The sequence below is a fragment of the Mercenaria mercenaria genome, chromosome 3 (genome assembly GCF_021730395.1).
Source record: "Mercenaria mercenaria strain notata chromosome 3, MADL_Memer_1, whole genome shotgun sequence".
Classification (NCBI taxonomy): Eukaryota; Metazoa; Mollusca; class Bivalvia; order Venerida; family Veneridae; genus Mercenaria; species Mercenaria mercenaria.
Genome location: NC_069363.1, coordinates 56,084,540 through 56,107,473, shown reverse-complemented (window position 1 = coordinate 56,107,473; position 22,934 = coordinate 56,084,540). Strand labels below are relative to the sequence as shown.

The window sequence follows — 22,934 nt, the reverse complement described above, 5'->3', positions numbered from 1 at the left end:
CTTTTTTTTTGCTTTAAATTTCAAGAAGAGCACCACCCCACACTTGAGACAATCTATAACATTTTATGAAAAACTGCCAAATGTCTATAAATACTGCAAATTCTGCTCTAGAAACAATACTTTCTTAAGAACTTTTTTCCATTTATTTTTTTTGGATAACCTTAATGCACTATTATTAATATCCATTTGTCTGTCTGCTAGCTATTTAGGATAAGTGTCATACACTTTCATACCCTGCTGAATAACGAAGTGCAATATTTGAGGTGCACCATGAGAAAACCAACATAGTGCATTTGCAACCAGCATGGATCCAGACCAGCCTGCACATCTGCACAGTCTGGTCAGGATCCATGCTATCCCCTAACAGTTTCTCTAATTGCAATAGGCTTTGAAAGCAAACAGCATGGATCCTGACCAGACTGTGCGCATGCGCAGGCTGGTCATTTATTTATTTATTTTGTTGGGTTTAACGTCGTACCGACACAATTTTAGGTCATATGGCGACTTTCCAGCTTTAATGGTGGAGGAAGACCCCAGGTGCCCCTCCGTGCATACTTTCATCACGAGTGGGCACCTGGGTAGAACTACCGACCTTCCGTAAGCCAGCTGGATGGCTTCCTCACGTGAAGAATTCTACGCCCCAAATGAGGTTTCAAACCCACATCGATGAGGGGCAAATGGTTTGAAGTCAACGACTCTAACCACTCGGCCACGGAGGCCCCTCAGGCTGGTCAGGATCCATGCTGGGCACAAATGCACTATGTTGGTTTTCTCATGGTGTGGCTCATTTTGCGGAAGAAAATACACATTTTAAACATTTTCCCATGGAATATGTAATTGAATTGATTGATAAACGCTCAGCAACCTGTCTAATGATTATTGCTAACAGCCCAATAGGCTTATGAGTTTTTTTCATTTCCACGGTAATTTTGATTTCTTTTAGTACGCTTTCAAGAGCAGTTTAGCGCTCACCTTTATCGCGGAGATATAATCATTTCTCTAGTCATATCTAGATCTGAGGGGACAGATATAACCTTTAAGTTTTCAAGAAAAAGTAGACTAAGCTAGATTTTCTTGTATAACCGTGGGAATGACTAGGATTCATTTTTTTATCATTAATCCTTTAATAGTTATATTTTATGTGTGAGAAATGAAATAATATTATATGTTGTGGTATGTCAGTCTTAAAGAAGGCGAGGTGAATTCTTTCTGGTTAGCTGGTTTATCACTGATCAGAAAGGTTTTGACAGGTTATATGCAATAAGTTATAATTATACCAACCTGGGATAATGACAGCATGTGAAGTAATTATTTATGAATATGATCTGATATAGATATAACTTGGTATTAAAGAAAAATTATCTCAATTTTTATCAATGATGAAGCAGATTTTAGAAAAGGGGTAGGTAATACCTGTAAAATGGCAATGTATGTTTAATGGAGACAGATCAAAAAATACTTACAGGTGGTAAGAAGGAGGGGTTGGGGCATACAGAGGTTGAGTGTTGTGGGATGGGGGGAGGCAGAGGCGGAAAAGTGACCTTGAAACTTTGACCCACTGACCACAAAACCAAAATGGGTCATTGGCTGCCAAAGAGCAATGTGCCTATAAGGTTTGTCAGGATCATTGGTCAATACATTCTAAAGTTACTGAGCAGAAACTAAACTGCAAAAGGACAGATGGATGACCAGCCCTATTGTATTATACAACCTGCTTGGTGTATAAAATATTCTCTTACTTCTCAACAATGTTCTGATTAAGAAAACAAATGTGATAAAGATTGAGGACAGACAAAGTGTCCTCCCAAAAGCTCACCTTGAGCAAGTGAGCTAAATATTCAGTTTACTGCTTTTTTCAAGGTCTTAGTTTGTGACAAGTAAATGATAACTTCCTTTTCCTGGAATGTGAAATTAGAGCAAATTCTTCAGGCAGGGTTTGGAAGATACTGCTACTTGCAGTATTACAATTCAGTTGCAATGTACAACTGGTTTTCTTCATGTATCAAAGACATCTAAATTAGAATTCCTTGAGGTCGATTTTGGAAGACACTGCTACTTGCAATATTTTAATTCAGTTGCAGTGTACAACTGGTTTTCTTCATGTATCCAAGACATCTAAATTTGATAAGGACTTATCATATTTCAGAAGTTTAAACCCAACTCTTATAACACTTAATCTTTTATCACTGCATTTAATCAAGGTACATCAACGTAATCAAAAAGAGAGTGAACTGACACATTTTCAATATTTGCGTGTGCCAGTGATAAACTGCAGCAAGCTGACTTTCATCCCTTCAATTTCATAGCCCATCATTTTGTGTGGATAACTGATAAGCCATGATAATCCGGAACAATTATAGTAATTACATGAGGGGTAACAAGATTATCCAGGTATCTCAGAAGTGAGAAATGTCAGTGTATACTCTAGACAAGTATCATAAATCTACAGCCGCTCAGGTGGGAAACCAGTTGAAATACAAGTGGGCACTGTTGGACAGTTGTTTCTTCATAAATATTATGAAATTATTAAAGAAAATCCTTATCAAAGATCAAAGGTTAAAAACCTGTAACTTTCTTAACATTCAGAAGTCTGCTTATTGTACAAGTGACCTTTCTGACTCACAAAAAGACAGTCATATTATTTTAAATTTCGAAATATTATAAAGTCTTGAACTACAATTAATTCTTGTTAATTAATATACGGTCAAGTGAAATAAAGTCCTTTTAACAGCAGGTGGATACACCTAGATGCAGTTTGAAACCATACCTTACAGAATCTCTGATGCAATGGCAATCCGTAGATAAAATGTCACCTGGAAAATGCAAAGCGTGAACAGTCTGAGTATGTCTTACCGACTCGCATTTTCTGAAAAAGGTAAAAAAAAACTTTTGAGCGCAAATGTAACTTTTAGCATATTTGCTTTGTTTTTGAGTTTAGCGCCATTTTTCAACAATATTTTAGTAAACCTAATTAGTGTTGTAGGATTCTGTATCAGTACAAACCTGTTCTCAGCAAGTAATTGTCAACTTCTCCACATGAATCAGAGGTGAATGACGAAATGACTTCAGACAAAATGTCTTTTATCAAATCCTCATGGAGAACTTACACCTTGCCAGGGAATCGAACTCATGACCTTGTGATCCACAGATCTGCATTCTCCCTATCAAGCTAAGCGGACAGGCTAGCTTTTAGCATGTGGATACATTGAGGGACAGTCATAATTCAGAACTTTAGAATAGCTCTCTACTTGCCTACTTTTTCCAAAGTTAAAAGGCTTCTATTTTTCTTCTTAACTTCTTTCTTCCTCAACAAATAAAGTGAATATCCATCTTCTCTGAAATGATTTCTAAAGAGAACAAAGTTACAAAATGATACAAATCAATACTGTATCTCTAAAATTTACAACATCATGCATTTTCTCTTTGAATATTACATGCTGAATAGATAAATTACCACCAACATTATCAGCAATGAAAACAAATAGGGAAGCCGAGTGGCGGAAAATTTTGAGATTTTTACAGAAACAGTACAATTATTTCTCAAAAACAAGGCATCATAATTAACATAGCTGAATAATATTTAATAGAGTTCATGAGTTCCATCATGCATGAAAAAAACTACTTAATCAATGAACAGGTAATTGGAGAAATTAGCTTATGGAGAGTACAGCTTTCTTATTGAGAAGTAGGGCTCCACAAAATCCTTTAAAATGCATTCCCATTTAATTTTGTAATCCCTTCTTATTAGCAGAATACGATCCTTATTCACTGAAAATGTTCCCTTATCAGATTATTAAACATGCTTAACAGCACTTCTTAGGCTGTGTGGCCCTTTGATCACAAAATAGGGAACTTTGGTGAGAGTTCACCAGGGACTTTGAAGTACTAATGGATATCTGTAGGTGATTGGAAGTTAATCAGTTAATTACAACCATTTGTATTGAGAGAAACACTAGAAGCATCAAATCTCAGAAACTGTCAATATCTCTGATCACACTGTAAACAAAATAATCAAATGAATGATAAAACACTGATAAAACAGACTAGTGATCCTTCAGAGCTGGGAGATCATGAAAATATGGACTCAGATGATTTTCTTATTTATGTGCTTGCAGATATAAAATGGACATGTTCAAGTTAGTCTGATGTTTAAAATATTGTCCCTTACTTGTTTTTTGGTTTGTTTTTTTTCACTTTAACTTTCTTAGCAATATATCTGTCCAGAAGAAAAGGGACATAATTAAGCAAAATTTGAATAACTTCTGGCGTTATCTCCTATGAAAAACAGGGTCCGAAAATTCAAGAAAAAAGCTTACAACGCAGTTCAAAGCCAAGCAGTTATTGCTGTCCATTTCAGGACTGCAACATAATACTGCAATCATTATGCGAACTGCTTATAAGAAAGAATACTGCAGCTCTGCATTAGTTCTAGAACTGAAGGAATATTTCAGACTTGTACATTTCAGGCAAATTATGACTGTATAATTTCATACCTTAACATTTTCATATATATTTTGATTTAATTTGCTACGTTGAAATTTTTGTAGAATCAGCATGGTCAGCATCTATGTCAGGTGCGTAGCTAGACTTGAAATGATACGATACTGAAGCCTTGTAAAGGTAGGGTATTTTGATGGATGTTTGTTTGTTTGTTTGTCTGTCTGTAGCTCGTTTACACTCTCGTATCTACAACTTTGAAACCATGTTTATACAAAACTGCTCAACTGCCATTTCATCCTAAATGATTAGTAACAGAATAGCTTTTCATAAGGTTCTCAGAAAGTTGCATCTAAGTGGCTCAGGTGAAAACCACTTTAATTACATTTATACAGCATACAAATTTCTCTCTGAGGTAGCAGATGTAACAATTGAGGATCTGAAGGAAAATCTGCTATAATGACACTGCAATTTTCCCTTCTCTTACAAATTTATTGAAACCCACAATTCCATTTAGCAGTAATTACACTGATTCTGAACCGTTCCAATCACAAGACAGTGACATTCACAATCTTTTCCAGCAAATTACATGGAAACACTAATAATTAAGACACAATGGGTAATTCAAAAATCATATTTTTCCCTGCCACTTTCCATGCACAATTTTCCCCCTCCCCTCCTCGTCCGCTAGCAAAATATTTCTCCTTGCCATTTTCCAAGCAATGTTCATTCCTTGCCTTTCATTCAATAGCAAAATATTTTCTGTGCCATTTACCAAGCACTATTCACCCAACCCCTTTCATCTGCTAACAAAATATTTTGCCAAGCACTATTCACCTAACCCCTTTCATCCGCTAACAAAATATTTTGCCAAGCACTATTCACCCAACCCCTTTCATCCGCTAACAAAATATTTTGCCAAGCACTATTCACCCAACCCCTTTCATCCGCTAACAAAATATTTTGCCAAGCACTATTCACCCAACCCCCATCATCTGCTAGCAAAACATTTTTTCAAGCCATTTTCCAAGCACTATTCCCCACCCCTCCCCCTTCACCTGCTAGCAAAATAAACTCTTTACATAATACTGCAATGAGATACTAATTTCTCAATTGTTCCAATATGCAAGCTATCAATCAAATACATTTTAACAGGAGAACACAAGCTACCCAAATTTAGTTTAAAGAAATAAACAACATCAAACAACATTGCACTTTTCTCTGGGGACCTCACACAACTTGAGCAAATTTGCTTGTCCCAATGCCTGCTCCAGATAGCCCTATTACAGACCTCATTTCACGCCTTATAATTCATTTGCAGGAATAAAAAAACAACTTCTCTCTCAAAAGAAATTAACCCTTTATGTTTTTTAGCTGGGAAAAAGGCTCCTAACCTAGACGTCTGCGGTGCTAAATCTTTCTTTTTTTCCAGTAAACATGTCTAAAAAGAATTGTATTAATCTAACTTTTGATAAAATTAATATTCACCCTGCACCTTAAATGAAACAGTAATCAAATATACATCTGAGGCAGGAAGGAAGCATGTAATGCGTGATAATGCATTTTCCATGTCCCAGATGAGAAGATAAGGTCTAGTGCGGCTGATTAGGCAGGTAGGGGTTCATATTTCAATGAGCTTGTCAAATTATCAGATAACCATCTGTTTAATATCAGTCACTAACTCAAATGAGGTATGACATTAACACTGATATATGCAACACCACTCTGACCCCTTGTATTTAAAACATTTCAAAAATGATTTCAAGTAGTAACAGGATGCCAACTCCTGTTAGATATTTTCTACTTGTGTATGACTTCACGATCTTGAAGTGACATAACTTTGAAATTCTGTTTCTTCAATTGTGACAAGAAGTTTTAACCCTTATCATGCTGGACATGACTGATTCTGCCTTTGCGACCAGTGTAGATAATGACCTGTCTGCACATGCGTGCAGTCTGATCATGATCTGCAATGTTTGCTATTCAGTCAGTATCTTTTAGGTAAGAACCCCTTTAAACAGCTAATTGTACTGTCCAAATTGAAAGGTGGACAAGTTCATTATAGAAATAGAGCAAGGTAAGGGTTAATTGATCTCCTTTGGTATCTCCGGATGAGAAATTACATCATAAGGGGATAATGTCACCCTTTTTCCTTATTTTATATCTTATATCATACCTCAGTTTAATCTTATATGTGACATTACCCGTCTTTCTCACCTCATATGTGACATCAGCCTTCCCACTTTAGCTTTAAGATGTAACCTCAGTCAAATTTTGTCAATATAAATGTTACATTATCACTCATCTCCATGCATCTCAAAATAATTGAGCTGCCCTGAAAACAAATAGGTTTGCACATGATCCAGACACTGCCATCGCAGTCTGTCAGCTCCATGCTGTGCTTTTAAAGCTATTGAATGGAATGTTAGGAACAGCATCTGCCATCTGGTCTGGATCCATGTGGTCATACCACTATGTGGTTTTTCATGACTGTCAACATTCCTAACTCATTTTCTCAAAAATGTATTAAATCATTTCAATGTGATACTGTCAACTTCTCTATAATGCAACAAAGCCCTTTTCTCTAATCATAAGTGTGACACTATTCTGACATTGTCTGAAACTTGATTATACTGATGTTGGAGCTTGAGAGAGAAACCATCTTACCAGAGTGGTACAGTTTGCCATTTCACCAAATGGTGGCACTAAATCTGCCATGTTGATCGTGTCTCTTCAAATGTGTGACATCCTCAGATGATCAAGTATTTGACACAGCCTTTGCCTTCTACTCAAAATGGGACAAACAGTCTGAAATGTACAATAACCACGGTTTTGATCATCAAAATTGTCTCAGACTTGTCTGAAATAACTACCAAAGGTTATCAGCACCGTAATCATAACATTAACTTAATGGACCCTAAAACTGCATTCTGCCATGCATCCCTTGCATTTTCTTCAATAAACTTTTGGAATGTGTTTCACTTGCTTCTTTCATCAGCATTAAAGTTTAGGTTTGTTTATGCAACAAAGTGTGAGAAAGTGTTTCCTTACAACATCGAAACATATTAATTCCTACCATCATATTTGGAAAAGATGTCAAGAATCTAAAGAAACTTGTGCATGCTTATATAGCCCTTACCCTGCTAAATTTCTATAATTAACTCAATGTCCATATTTCAATTTGGACAGTACCATTAACTGTTAGAAAATTACCAAAAAGATACTGACTAAATGGCGAACAGTGCAGATCATGATCAGACTGCATGGATGTGCAGGCTGATCATGGATCTATGCTGGTCGCAAAGGCAGAACCAATCGTGTCCAGCATGATTAAGGGTTAGTTATTGCTGTGTGAAAATTTAAGAACAGAAAGGGAAACTACTCATAAATATTCATGAAAAAGAGTTATGGGTCTTCTTTTCTTGATTTCCTGGTGTTACCATATTTCAAGATACATTAAATTACATAAAATTTCCTTTCTTAGAGTCAAAGTTAAACTGCCTTGATTGTTAAAAAAATGAGACGGATTAAATGATTCAAACATAGCCATCCCCCCACACTTTCAATTCAAATAAAACAAGTTCACAACTACTTGAAGATTTAATTATGAAATTTCAAAATCCTACACTGACAAAAATGTATTAGATATCATTTATTTGGCTGGACATAATATTATAATACTTTTTCTCTCTTGTAGAAAGTATCAGCATAATTATGTTTTTCAAACTTCTGATTTCTGAAATTCCAATTTTAATCTTTTTCCACTACATCACAGAGGGCAAACTGTTACATTGATTCTGTTATGGTACATATTAATCAATAAATTTGAAATGATGGTAATAAAAATAACTAGATAACCACAAGGAATTTTAATGAAGAGCAGCTGAATGCAAATGCACTTGCTGGTGTTCGTGTCCATAACAAAAACAATCAAATTAATAGGGTGAACATACTGCTGTATTAGGAGGTAATGAGGTAAATTTAGAAGGGGTTAACTAACAAAGGTGATTGTATCTATCATCTTCCAAATGTCACTAGGTCGTTGGTTGACAGCAAACAGGCTCCCTCCACTGAGTTACATGTCCAATAATCTTTTTCGAGGGATGTTTTTTGTTACTTGTGGGTCAGTCTCTTTCCAAATATTTTGCCTGATGTTGTTCTTTTTTCTATGACTGGATAATTTTAGAGTTCTGATCCCTAACACTGACCAATTCTCACAACAAAATGAAAATTATTAGAAGAAATTAGGTGTGCCTGATTTATACCACACCGAGATATCCTGACCATGTGATTTGTACTCCGAAATGTGCCCTAAAGTTTCCATCAGGCTAATATAGGCATGTCCCAGAGTTGTACCAAAATGACGCACACACAGCTAACCTGTCTGAAACAAGTGCACACCGAGGACAAATCTATGTACTGGGTGAAATTGAGGTATCTAATCAAACACACCTATTCTAAATGAACTTGACTTCATAAATTTTACCACTTTTATCCACATTTTTTTCATTTTTTGAAAAAATCAAGATTCATTTGTGCTACCTTTGATTTCATCCAAGTTCAGTCAGTGTTTTCTACTTTTTAAGTCTGCAACTCTGCAATTAATGTTAAGTATAGATACTTTTATTGCCCATTAAAATCACTTAGACACCTAAATTTCCAGAATGGTGCCAATATTTTAGTTTGATGTGCGCTATATAAGTTTATTTACAATTTAATATACTTGTTATCTCTAATATGTGTAGCTGGTGTAAATAAAGCTGAAAGAATATATGAGCCGCGCCATGAGATAACCAACATAGTGGCTTTGCGACCAGCATGGATCCAGACCAGCCTGCGCATCCGCGCAGTCTGGTCAGGATCCATGCTGTTCACTAACAGTTTCTCCAATTCCAATAGGCTTTAAAAGCGAACAGCATGGAGCGCTGGACTGGATCCATGCTGGTCACAAAGCCACTATGTTGGTTTTCTCATGACACGGCTCATATGCAGGTTATTAAAAATAATACAACTATCTGACCTCATGCAAATATCAAACATTAAATTTTTATAAACACTTTGCCTGAATATTCTATATGCAGTCAGAAATTAACGACAAGAAGTGTCAGCTGACAACAAAGCTGAAAAACTTCAGAGCACCATCTGAAAGTGGGTGCAATGCATGGTGGATGGGGACTGTGTTGAGGAAGAAACAATATTGAAAAACACAATACAGTTACACCAAAGTAAAGAAATAAAATGGTTGAGGTGTAATGTGGGGAGGTGGCTGGAAGGTATATTTTGAAACATAAAACAAGAGAAAACATCAAGAAACACTATACACTGGAAGTAAAAAATATGAATTTTTATTTGCTTTTGGTTGGCAGTCTGTGAAGTATGTGAAGCCTCATTTAGTTGTGAAGTGTAGTTACTGAGAAACTAACTTCTTGGCAATCGCAAACAGAATCGTGTTGAAAGAAAAAATGGCTAAGGACAAAACGGGGCATAATTTCATCAAATCGATAACAAAAATTGTCACCTATGTCATTCAATTAGTATTATCATGGAGAAGGCTTCTGTGAAAATTCATCCAGTAGTGACATGTAATAACTGAGATACGAGTTTGCTAAGAATAATTTACAAGGTGTCTACAGGCAGTACTGACAAGGGATGTATTATAGCAATAGCATTTTGCCTTTCGTCACATAATAAGCTAAAACCAGGTAACAAACAGACTTATGAACACCGCAAGCTTGACAAAATTGAACTTATCTAAAATTAGGCAGGACTGGTTTTTCTGTCACAAACTTATATTAAGACAGCTATGATCTATCATAAAATGTTGAGTTGTACTTCATATTTATAATATGAAAGCTTTTAGCATACTTACAAACACCTGCCTTCACACCACAAAATGCCAGACTGCTCATAATCTGCAAAATATGACTAATAATAGGTTATCAAACAGGCTAGATCAGTCATCATATCCTACAAGCAGTCTAGGTGGCTCATCATATCCTGCAAGCAGTCTAGATGACATCATATCCTGCAAGCAGTCTAGGTGACATCATATCCTGCAAGCAGTCTAGGTACTTCATCATATCCTGCAAGCAGTCTAGGTGGTACATCATATCCTGCAAAATGCCTAGATGATACATAGTATCCTGCAAACTGTCTACTAGATGTTACATCATATCCTGCAAACTGTCTACTAGATGGTACATGATATTCTGCAAACTGTCTACTAGATGGTACATGATATTCTGCAAACTGTCTAGATGTTACATCATATCGTGCAAACTGTCTACTAGATGGTACATGATATTCTGCAAACTGTCTACTAGATGTTACATCATATCCTGCAAACTGTCTACTAGATGGTACATCATATCCTGCAAACTGTCTCGATGGTACATCATATCCTGCAAACTGTCTAGATGGTACATCATATCCTGCAAACTGTCTACTAGATGGTACATCATATCCTGCAAACTGTCTACTAGATGGTACATCATATCCTGCAAACTGTCTACTAGATGTTACATCATATCCTGCAAACTGTCTACTAGATGTTACATCATATCCTGCAAACTGTCTCGATGGTACATCATATCCTGCAAACTGTCTAGATGTTACATCATATCCTGCAAACTGTCTCGATGGTACATTATATCCCGCAAACTGTCTAGATGGTACATCATATCCTGCAAACTGTCTAGATGTTACATCATATCCTGCAAACTGTCTAGATGTTACATCATATCCTGCAAACTGTCTACTAGGTGTTACATCATATCCTGCAAACTGTCTAGATGTTACATCATATCCTGCAAACTGTCTCGATGGTACATTATATCCCGCAAACTGTCTAGATGGTACATCATATCCTGCAAACTGTCTACTAGATGTTACATCATATCCTGCAAACTGTCTACTAGATGGTACATGATATTCTGCAAACTGTCTACTAGATGTTACATCATATCCTGCAAACTGTCTCGATGGTTGCAAACTGTCTCGATGGTACATCATATCCTGCAAACTGTCTAGATGGTACATCATATCCTGCAAACTGTCTCGATGGTTGCAAACTGTCTCGATGGTACATCATATCCTGCAAACTGTCTAGATGTTACATCATATCCTGCAAACTGTCTACTAGATGGTACATCATATCCTGCAAACTGTCTACTAGATGTTACATGATATTCTGCAAACTGTCTACTAGATGTTACATCATATCCTGCAAACTGTCTCGATGGTTGCAAACTGTCTCGATGGTACATCATATCCTGCAAACTGTCTCGATGGTACATCATATCCTGCAAACTGTCTACTAGATGGTACATGATATTCTGCAAACTGTCTACTAGATGTTACATCATATCCTGCAAACTGTCTCGATGGTTGCAAACTGTCTCGATGGTACATCATATCCTGCAAAATGTCTAGATGGTACATCATATCCTGCGAACTGGCAAGATCGCATATCACATCATTAAACATCAGCTAGATGCACTTACACAAAGACTAGATACTTCATCATATCCTTAACATTTGCTAGGTGGCTTATAATGTCCTGCAAAGGCTAGAAATTTTGTTTTGTTTCTGATGGGTTTAACATTGCACCAACACAATTACAGGTCATCTGGGGACTTTCCAGCTATGATGGTGGAGGAAGACCCCAGGTACACCTCCGTGCGTTATTTCATCACAAGCAGGCACCTGGGTAAAACAATGGACCTTCCGTAAGCCAGCTGGATGGCTTCTTCGCTTGAAGAATTCAATGCCCAGAGTGAGGCCCGAACCCACATCAATGAGGGGCAGGTGATTTGAAGTCAGTGATCTTAACCACTCAGCCACAGAGGCCCCTAGACCATTCGAAATATCTTATCTTTAGGCCTAATAGCTGATATAGCTACATGTGAGCCACATAGTTTCACATACTTTATAAGTTACATAGTTTTATATAGGCCAATAGCTCATCATATTATACATAATGATTGTATGGCTCAAAATACCTAACATTCGAGCTAGATGACTCAATGGCAGGAATATCATGTTCAGGTTAAGAGTCTAGATGGCTCATCATAAGCAAACTGGGCAACTGTATCCTATATAATATCATTCACAGTCCCTCCATACCCTACATTTGCTTTTTTATCATAAATTGATCAGATTTTCATCACACCATATACCAGTTACCTTGTCAATCATATCCTGTACTGTAGGTCATACTGTTTACTGTAACTTATATAAAAGTCAACCTGAATAATATATCATATTCTAAAACTATAGAAATTGGTCTTCTAGATTTCCTGTTCGAAGATTGGTCTTATCATTTCAAACTAAGCAATCTCTATTGAATTACAAGTTGCTTCCTGGGTGGTAATAGTATTTCCTCATCATCAAGGGGTCCCCCCATGACTGGGCCCAAATATCCTCCATTCAAGTGCATCTGGTGCCAACCCACTTTTCTCCCTAATTATGCATCAAGGAATACTTTCATTCAAATATTTTCTCCCGAAATCATTTACAACATTCTAACAGTAAATTAATTGTGCTCAAAACGTTCTACTGTACTTCATGTAATGCTGGGACAGTTATAACAACATATGTTTCTAATTCCAAACATTAACATGTATCACTACTTCAAACATAAAAAATGTTCCTTACATTGCAATAGGAGGTAGGGGGTATTCATTAAAAATTCTGAAATTTTGCTGACAAATCTAAGATTTATGGTGAAAAGTGGGTGTGTGCCCATTATATCACCTTCTCTTAATTTCAGAATAAGATGTATATTTTATGAGCTCTGACAAATTCTAAACATTAAAACTTCACACCAACTTTGAACAATGATTCCATAAGAAATTCTCTTAAAAAGGGCAATCTGTTTAGGGAATACACCATTTGGAAGGTAACTTAAAATGAGCCGTGCCATGACAAAACCAACATAGTGGGTGTGCGACCAGCATGGATCCAGACCAGCCTGCGCATCCGCGCAGTCTGGTCAGGCTCCATGCTGTTCTTTTTTAAAGCCTATTGGAATTGGAGAAACTGTTAGCGAACAGCATGGATCCTGACCAGACTGCGCGGATGCGCAGGCTGGTCTGGATCCATGCTGGTCGCAAAGCCACTATGTTGGTTTTTCCATGGCACGGCTCAAATGTGTTTCTTGCTCAGAGGTCATTGCTCTTTAGAAGAACATTTACTTACAAATGGCACAGAAATATCTATTGTAAATAAAATAAGATTGTACACCTATACTAACAATCACCTTAAGGTGCTACAGATATAATGATAACACCTTAAGGTAGTACACCAATAATGACAATCACTTTAATGTACAGTGTACATACCTGTGTTAAAGACCACCTCTGAACAGAAACCACCTGGCTCCAAAGACCACATGTTTTGCTTCCCATTTTAACATTTACAGTGTTTTGAACCTGTGAATAAAGACCACCTCTCATTAAAGGCCACATTTTGGCATGCCAAAGGGTGGTCTTTATAGACAGGTTTGACTCAGGTACACCCATAATGGCAATCACTTTAAGGTAGTACACCCATAATGACAACCACCTTAAGGTAGTCACCCATGACAATCACCTTAAGGTAGTACACCCATAATGACAATCACCTTAAGGTAGTACACACATAATGACAATCACCTTAAGGTAGTACACCCATAATGACAATCACCTTAAGGTAGTACACACATAATGACAATCACCTTAAGGTTGTACACCAATAATGACAATCACCTTAAGGTAGTACACCCATAATGACAATCACCTTAAGGTAGTACACACATAATGACAATCACTTTAAGGTAGTTAGCCATAATGAAAATCACCTTAAGGTAGTACCCATATAATGACCATCACCTTAAGGTTGTACACCCATTATGACAATCACTTAAAGGTAGTACACACATAATGACAATCACTTTAAGGTAATTACCCATAATGACAATCACCTGAAGGTAATACACCCATAATGACAATCACCTTGAGGAAGTACACCTATAATGACAATCACCTGAAGGTAATACACCTATAATGACAATCACTTTAAGGTAATACACCCATAACAATAATCACCTCAAGGAAGTACACCTATAATGAAAATCACCTTAAGGTAGAACACCCATAAAGAAAATCACCTTAAGGAAGTGCACCCTTAATGACAATCACCTTAAGGTAGAACGCCCATAATTAAAATCACCTAAACGTAGCAAACCCATAAAGACAAACACTTTAAGGTAGTACACTCAAACTGACAATAACCTTAAGGTAGTGCACCCATAATAACAATCACCTTAAGGAAGTACACCCTTAATGACAATCACCTTAAGGTCGACACCCATAATGAAAATCACCTTAACGTAGCACACCCATAATGACAAACTCTTTAAGGTAGTACACTCAAACTGACAATAACCTTAAGGTAGTGCACCCATAATGACAATCACCTTAAGGTAGTACAACCATAATGACAATCACCTTAAGGTAATACACCCATAGTGACAATCACCTTAAGGTAGTACACCTATAATGACAATCACTTTAACAGAGTACAACCATAGTGACAATCACATAAAGGTAGTACAATCATACTGACAATCACCTTAAGGTAGTACATCCATAATGACAATCACCTTAAGGTAGTACACCCATAATAGCAATCACCTTAATGTAGTACATCCATAATAAAATCACCTTAATTCAGTACACTCATAATGACATTCACCTTAAGGAATTACACCCATAATGACAATCACCTTAAGGTAGTACACTCATAATGACAACCACCTCAAGGTAGTACACTCATAATGACAATCACTTTATTGTAATACACACAAAATGAACATCACCTTAAGGTAGTACTTCCATAATGACAATCACCTTAAGGTAATACAAATATAATGACAATCACCTTAATGTAGTACATCCATAATGATAATCACCTTAAAGTAGTGCACCCATAATAGCAATCACCTTAAGGTAGTACACCCATAATGAAAATCACCTTAATTCAGTACGCTCATAATGACAATCACCCTAAGGAATTACACCCATAATAATAATCAGCTTAAGGTAGTTCATCCATAATAGCAATCACCTTAAGGTAGTACACTCATAATGACAATCACCTCAAGGTAGTACACTCATAATGACAATCACCTTATTGTAATACACACAAAATGACCATCACCTTAAGGTAGTACTTCCATAATGACAATCACCTTAAGGTAGTACACATATAATAACCATCACCTTAAGGTTGTACACCCATAATGACCATCACCTTAAGGTAGTACACCCATAATGACAATCACCTTAAGGTAATACAAATATAATGACAATCACCTTAAGGTAGTACACCTATAATGACAATCACCTTAACACAGTACAACCATAATGACAATCATCTACAAGTAGTACAATCATACTGACAATCACCTTAAGGTAGTACATCCATAACGACAATCACCTTAATGTAGTACACCCATAATAGCAATCACCTTAAGGTGGTACACCCATAATGAAAATCACCTTAATTCAGTACACTCATAATGACAATCACCTTAAGGAATTACACCCATAATGACAATCACCTTAAGGTAGTACATCCATAATAGCAATCACCTGAAGGTAGTACCTCATAATGACAATCACCTGAAGGTAGTAAACAGATAATGACAATCACCTTATTGTAATACACACAAAATGACCATCACCTTAAGGTAGTACTTCCATAATGACCATCACCTTAAAGTTGTACACCCATAATGACAAGCACCTTGAGGTAATACACCCATAATGACCATCACCTAAAGGTTGTACACCCATAATGACAAGCACCTTAAGGTAGTTCACCCATAATGACAATCACCTTAAGGTAATACAAATATAATGACAATCATCTTAAGGTAGTATACCCACAATGACAATCATCTTAAGGTAGTACACCTATAATGACAATCACCTGAAGGTAGTACACTCATAATGACAATCACCTTCAGGAATTACACCCATAATGACAATCACCTTCAGGAAGTACACTCATAATGACAATCACCTCAAGTTAGTACACCGACAATGACCATCACCTTATTGTCATACACACAAAATGACCATCACCTTAAGGTAGTACACCCATAATAACAATCACCTTACGGAATTACACCCATAATGACAATCACCTGAAGGTAGTACATCCATAATAGCAACCACCTGAAGGTAGTACACTCATAATGACAATCACATGAAGGTAGTAAACAGATAATGACAATCACCTTATTGTAATACACACAAAACGACCATCACCTTAAGGTAGTACTTCCATAATGACCATCACCTTAAGGTTGTACACCCATAATGACAAGCACCTTAAGATAATACACCCATAATGACCATCACCTTAAGGTTGTACACCCATAATGACAAGCACCTTAAGGTAGTTCACCCATAATGACAATCACCTTAAGGTAATACAAATATAATGACAATCATCTTAAGGTAGTATACCCACAATGACAATCATCTTAAGGTAGTACACCTATAATGACAATCACCTGAAGGTAGTACACTCATAATGACAATCACCTTCAGAAAGTACACTCATAATGACAATCACCTCAAGTTAGTACACTGACAATGACAATCACCTTATTGTCATACACACAAAATGACCATCACCTTAAGGTAGTACACCCATAATAACAATCACCTTAAGGTACTACACCAATAATGAAAATCACCTTAATGCAGTACACTCATAATGACAATCACCTGAAGGAAATACACCCATAATGACAATCATCTTAAGGTAGTACATCCATAATAGCAATCACCTTAAGGTAGTACACTCATATTGACAATCACCTCAAGGTAGTACACCGATAATGACCATCACCTTATTGTCATACACCCATAATGACCATCACCTTACTGTATTACACACAAAATGACCATCACCTTAAAGGGAATTCCTATATTTTTTATGCGCATCTTTCTGCGCAGCTGACACTTTCTATGGAAACTGAACTGAAGTCAACATTTTTTGAAATCATGTTACAGACAATCTTAAATATGAGGAATCTTGAATGAAATAACATTTTTGATAAGTTTTATCAGTAATCAAATGTTGATACCAGTTTATGTTGTATTGACAAGTATCATGCCTGACAGGTATCTTGTTATTTTTGTGGTTGTGTTTTCACATCACATTTTAGTATAAAGACAGTGTTGTTCATATAATGTAAGATAATTTACTTAGTACTGGTAAGACAATATCACCTTTCAGATTATTTAGTATTCAATTATAGAAAAAATTACGAATTTTCAAAGCTTTTTTTAACTTTTAGCAGACATACATGTAATCAATTTGGCCAGGTTCGCGCCATTTCCGTCCGAACAGGTGTTGTATTCTAGCGGTCTTAACATAAAATTTAGCCTGGTGACACATACTTTTTTAGCCATTTTTATGCTCACAATACAATTATCTATACACAAGAAAAACAGGAAAAATTTCTATGAAAGACTTTTTTCAAAATTTAAAAAAATATTCTTAACTATGGGTATTTTTCATTGAAAAAAAGCTCACAAAATTAAATATGAAACAATATTTTTTTTTCATTTGTACCCATTATTGTAAGGATAGAGTATTACAAATATGACTATGATATTAAATAAGTATATAATAAAATCTGTAAAAAGAAAAAACAGTATTGTGCTGTCTTGATGTATATTTTGGTTGGTATTTATTAATTAAAAAGCAGAAAATTATGAAAATGTTGAAAACTCGCTGGCAGTTTCTGCAATAGTGGGTGTGTTCAAAACAATTTTCCACAAAAACAAGCCTGGTGACCTATTGTTTTTATTTGTTCATTGTTTTCAGCACAAATTTTCCTATCATATATGTGAATTTAAAAAAATTCTATGAAAGGAAAAAAACTGTAGAATTCTCTTTAAGGTAGTACACATATAATGACCATCACCTTAAGGTAGTACACTCATAAGAGCAATCACCTTAAGGTAGTACACCCATAATAGTAATTACCTTCAGGTAGTACACCCATAATGACAATCACCTTAAGGTAGTGCACACATAATGACAACCACCTTAAGGTTACAGTAACAATCCAAGAATGCTGCAATGAAGTAGGCGAATTTGTCTTTGCACTGAAACTGCTGATTATTATTGCAGGTCAACTACCTTAAAAAAGAGTGTTTGCTCTTCAGAGGGGTGTTGAACAGAAGTTACTTTCAGGTCCAAAAACTGACAAAGAAGTGACAATGACATAATACTAATAGTAATTTATTCATTTGAATATTTCATTGAACTCCAAAACCCTAATTTTGTCTGGTAATGGTCTAAATACTGTTAAGCACACCTATAAAACGTACACCTACACAACATCAAAAAGAAGGTTTACATTCACATTTATTAACATTTGTACTCTAAAATATTTTGGAGAATATATAAAAGTTCACAATGTCTTTGATACTTGTGTTTTAGTCTATTAAATCAGCTTTATTTCAGTTTAGAACATGATCAAGAAAAGGTGTCATAAAACACAAACTCTTTGATGAAATACACTTCAGAAACAGTTTATGTTATTACAGCATTATCAACTTATCTTAATAGACTACTGATCACATGGGTTTTAATAGGCAAAGCCTTTATTGAAGGCCCGTATCATCTTTCAAAAATTTGCAAAAGAAAACTATATGAAAATGTTAATAAACAATTATTAAACTCAGCAGTGACATAGCGGGTTAAAACTAGATAAAAATTTGATTTACTTCAGTTGACACAATTACATTTCAAAAGATTAAAATTGCTTGCAAATTTGCTCCCGATAATAAAGCATAGTCATGTTTTTGATGTGGTTTCGGGGTGATTTCACACTTGTTAGAATTCAATTTCCATGACGATTTTGGAGTGATAGCATTCTATGCTTTTTTAATGTCGCTACGGCAAAGAAATCAAAGGATTACCTATATGCAATCATAAAACCTTTTGATCAGGTGCCCTAATTAGTCATCTTATCCCTTTGTACTAGTCCTTTTGACTATTTTTTTGAGGTTTTTGTGATGTAAAGCTAAAACAGATATAATTTATTATTTAAATATAACATTTGCATACACTTCAAATAAAAAAATCGACATAAAAACTACCATCCTCTAACAATTTATGTACCACATCTATCATAAAATAATAATTTCCCTAGAAAAGAGAAAATAATTATGTTTTTCCTCCCGTTTAAGAATCATGCATATGTAACGTTTTTTTCATAATAAAATAATTAGGACGGAGGGATAGGCAGTAAATCCACGACATGTTCATGTGATTCATGCACATATATGAAATAAATACTAAGCACATGTCCTTCCTTCTCACTAACGGAGTATTTATCGAGTTTCCGCGCAAAAGCACTAAGTGCAGACACATTTCAAACAGCTTTAAATATTGTGTTTTGTAGGCGGCTCCTGTATCTATCCGCACAATCAAAAAATATGGCTTCATTTTATCTTGTAAAAGTCAAATAAGAAAAGGATATTGCCACATCAATGTTTTTCACAAGTAACCTTCAAACATCTGAACTGACTGAATATTATGACTAAAGCTATGTTATACATGCTTTTTAAAAATATTGAATTGCTAGAGAAAGTTCAAATATACTATCAGAGTGCAGGTCTCAAAAGTCATGTACCACAGTACTATTTCCTACCAAATTCAGTTTTAGAAAACATATGGGTGTGCCATCCCAGAATCAGAATAAACCAGTGTCTCCTATTGCCTATCCTAATTAGAAATGTGTCAAAATGTGCACAACATGCATGGATCACATAGGGCAGGCTAAGAGTAAAACCTGATGATATTGGCTAAGTGCTATACCAAATGAACAATAAAAGATGGGCATTCATATACAAGAAATAATAGTCATATGTTATATCAGAGGGAACAAAAGATACTACATGTCACATTAAACTACTAGATTACTACTAGAAAACACAAAAGATAATACTGAAATAAATTATGGACTATTAAAGACATAAGGTAGAATTCACATGCAAGGGGAATGGTACTTACATACAAAAGGGATTGATAAAGAGGTGCATCAGCTCCTATGTACATACTAGTGGGGTGGTGTTTAAATACAAGTGAGCAAGATAAATGCCACATCAGCTTGAACTTCCATACAGAGAAGATGGACCAAGTGTCACATCAGGAACAATTTACATACAAGAGAAACTAAAAAACGCTTTTGTAGAAAAGCACATGTCTCCCCCAATGCAAAGTCATATAGGCAAGAAATCAATAGGGGACAGGAGCAAAAGTCAAACAGACACTGATGGTTGCCTGCAATAGGGATCATCTACATGTCCAATCATCCCACTAAGTTTCATTATTTTGGGCCTAGTGGTTCTCAAATTATGAATTGGAAATGGTTTTCCAGGTTCAGGCCACTGTGACATTGACCTTTAATTGAGTGACCCCAAAATTAGTAGAGGTCATCTACTCTGCATGTCTAATCATCCTATGAAGTTTCAACACTCCGAGTCTAGTCGTTCTCAAGTTATTAATTGGAAAGAGTTTTCTATATTCAGCCTCCTGTAACATTGACTTTTGATGGAGTGACCCAAAAAACAATAGGGGTCATCTACTCTGTAAGTCCTATCACTCTATAAAGTTTGAAGGTTCTAGGTCAAATGGTTCTCAAGTTATTGACCCGAAATAGATTTCCATGTTCTAACCGCTGCAACCTTGACCTTTAACAGAGTTACCCCAAAATCAAATGGGGTAATCTCTGCATGTCCAATCATCCTATGAAGTTTCAACATTCTGGGTCAAACAGTTCTCGAGTTACTGATTGGAAATGGTTTTCCATGTTCAGGCCCCTGTGACCTTGACCTTTAAAAGAGTGACCCCAATATCAAATGGGGTAATCTACTATGCATGTCCAATCATCCTATGAAGTTTCAACATTCTGGGTCAAGTGGTTCTCAAGTTATTGATCGGAAATGGTTTTCCATGTTCAGGCCCCTGTGACCTTGGTCTTTAATAGAGTGACCCCCAAAAATCAATAGGGGTCATCTACTGTGCATGTCCAATCATCCTATGATGTTTCAACATTCTGGGTCAAGTGGTTCTCAAGATATTGATCGGAAATAGTTTTCCATGTTCAGGCCCCTGTGACCTTGACCTTTAACAGAGTGACCCCAAAATCTATAGGGGTCATCTACTCTGCATGTCCAATCATCCTTTGAAGTTTCAACATTCTGGGTCAAGTGGTTTTTAAGTTATTGATAGGAAATGGTTTAACATGTTCAGGCCCCTGTGACCTTGACCTTTGATGAAGTGATCCCAAAAACAATAGGGGTCGTCTACTCCATAAGCCCTGCCACCCTATAGTTTGAATGTTCTAGGTCATATGGTTCTCCAGTTATTGACTGGAAATAAAGTTTGACAGACGGCCAGGGCAAAAACAATATGTTTCCCCCAGGGAAGGGGGTGGGGGTGGGGGGTGGGGCTATCTGCATTTGAAGGAGAAAAATCAGCTACAATTTACATATGAAGGAGATAGACTAAGTGCCATGAACTACAATTTACATTACAAGAGAAATATTGACTATCTGCCTCATCATCTACATTTCATACTTGATGGAGATGACCAAGTGTTACATGATCTACAATTTACATATGTGGGAGATGGACCTAGTGTTACACGATCTACAATTTACATATGTGGGAGATGGACCTTGTGTTACATGAGCTACAATTTACATATGAGGGAGATGGACAAAGTGTCACAACAGCTACAATTTAGATATGAGGCAAATGGACCTAGTGGCACATCAGCTACAATTTACTATGAGCGAGATGGACCTAGTGTTACGTGAGCTACAATTTACATTTGAGGGAGATGGACCGAGTGTCACATCAGCTACAATTTACATATGAGGGAGATGGACCTAGTGTCACATGAGCTAAAATTTACATATGAGGGAAACAGACGGAGTGCCACATTAGCTGAAGTTTACATATGAGGGAGATGGACCAAGTGTCACACTAGCTACAATTTACATATGAGGGTGATGGACCAAGTGTCACATCAGCTACAATTAACACACGAGAGAGATGGATCAAGTGTCACATCAGCTACAATTTACATATAAGGCAGGCTGACCAAGTGTCACATCAGCTACAATTTACATATGAGGGAGATGGACAAAGTGTCACAACAGGTACAATTTAGATATGAGGCAAATGGACCTAGTGTCACATCAGCTACAATTTACATATGAGGAAGATGGACTAAGTGTCACATCAGCTACAATTTACATTTGAGGGAGATGGACTAAGTGTCACATCAGCTACAATTTACATTTGAGGGAGATGGACCAAGTGTCACATCAGCTACAATTTACATTTGAAGGAGATGGACTAAGTGTCACATCAGCTACAATTTACATTTGAGGGAGATGGACTAAGTGTCACAT

At 36.3% G+C, this 22,934-nt stretch overlaps 1 long non-coding RNA gene across 4 annotated transcripts in view; it reads right to left on the bottom strand.

The window, feature by feature from the left end:
- LOC123524661 (uncharacterized) overlaps positions 1-22,934 on the bottom strand; it is a 95,165-nt gene that overhangs the window by 51,433 nt on the left and 20,798 nt on the right. For 3 of the 4 annotated variants that reach the window (XR_008370237.1, XR_008370239.1, XR_008370238.1), the window contains 2 exons: positions 7,105-7,245; positions 2,768-3,347 (listed from right to left, as the gene is read on the bottom strand). This is a non-coding gene — a long non-coding RNA (uncharacterized LOC123524661). The remainder of the gene's footprint in view (positions 1-2,767; positions 3,348-7,104; positions 7,246-22,934) is intronic. The other variant, XR_008370236.1, reaches the window with a different exon arrangement.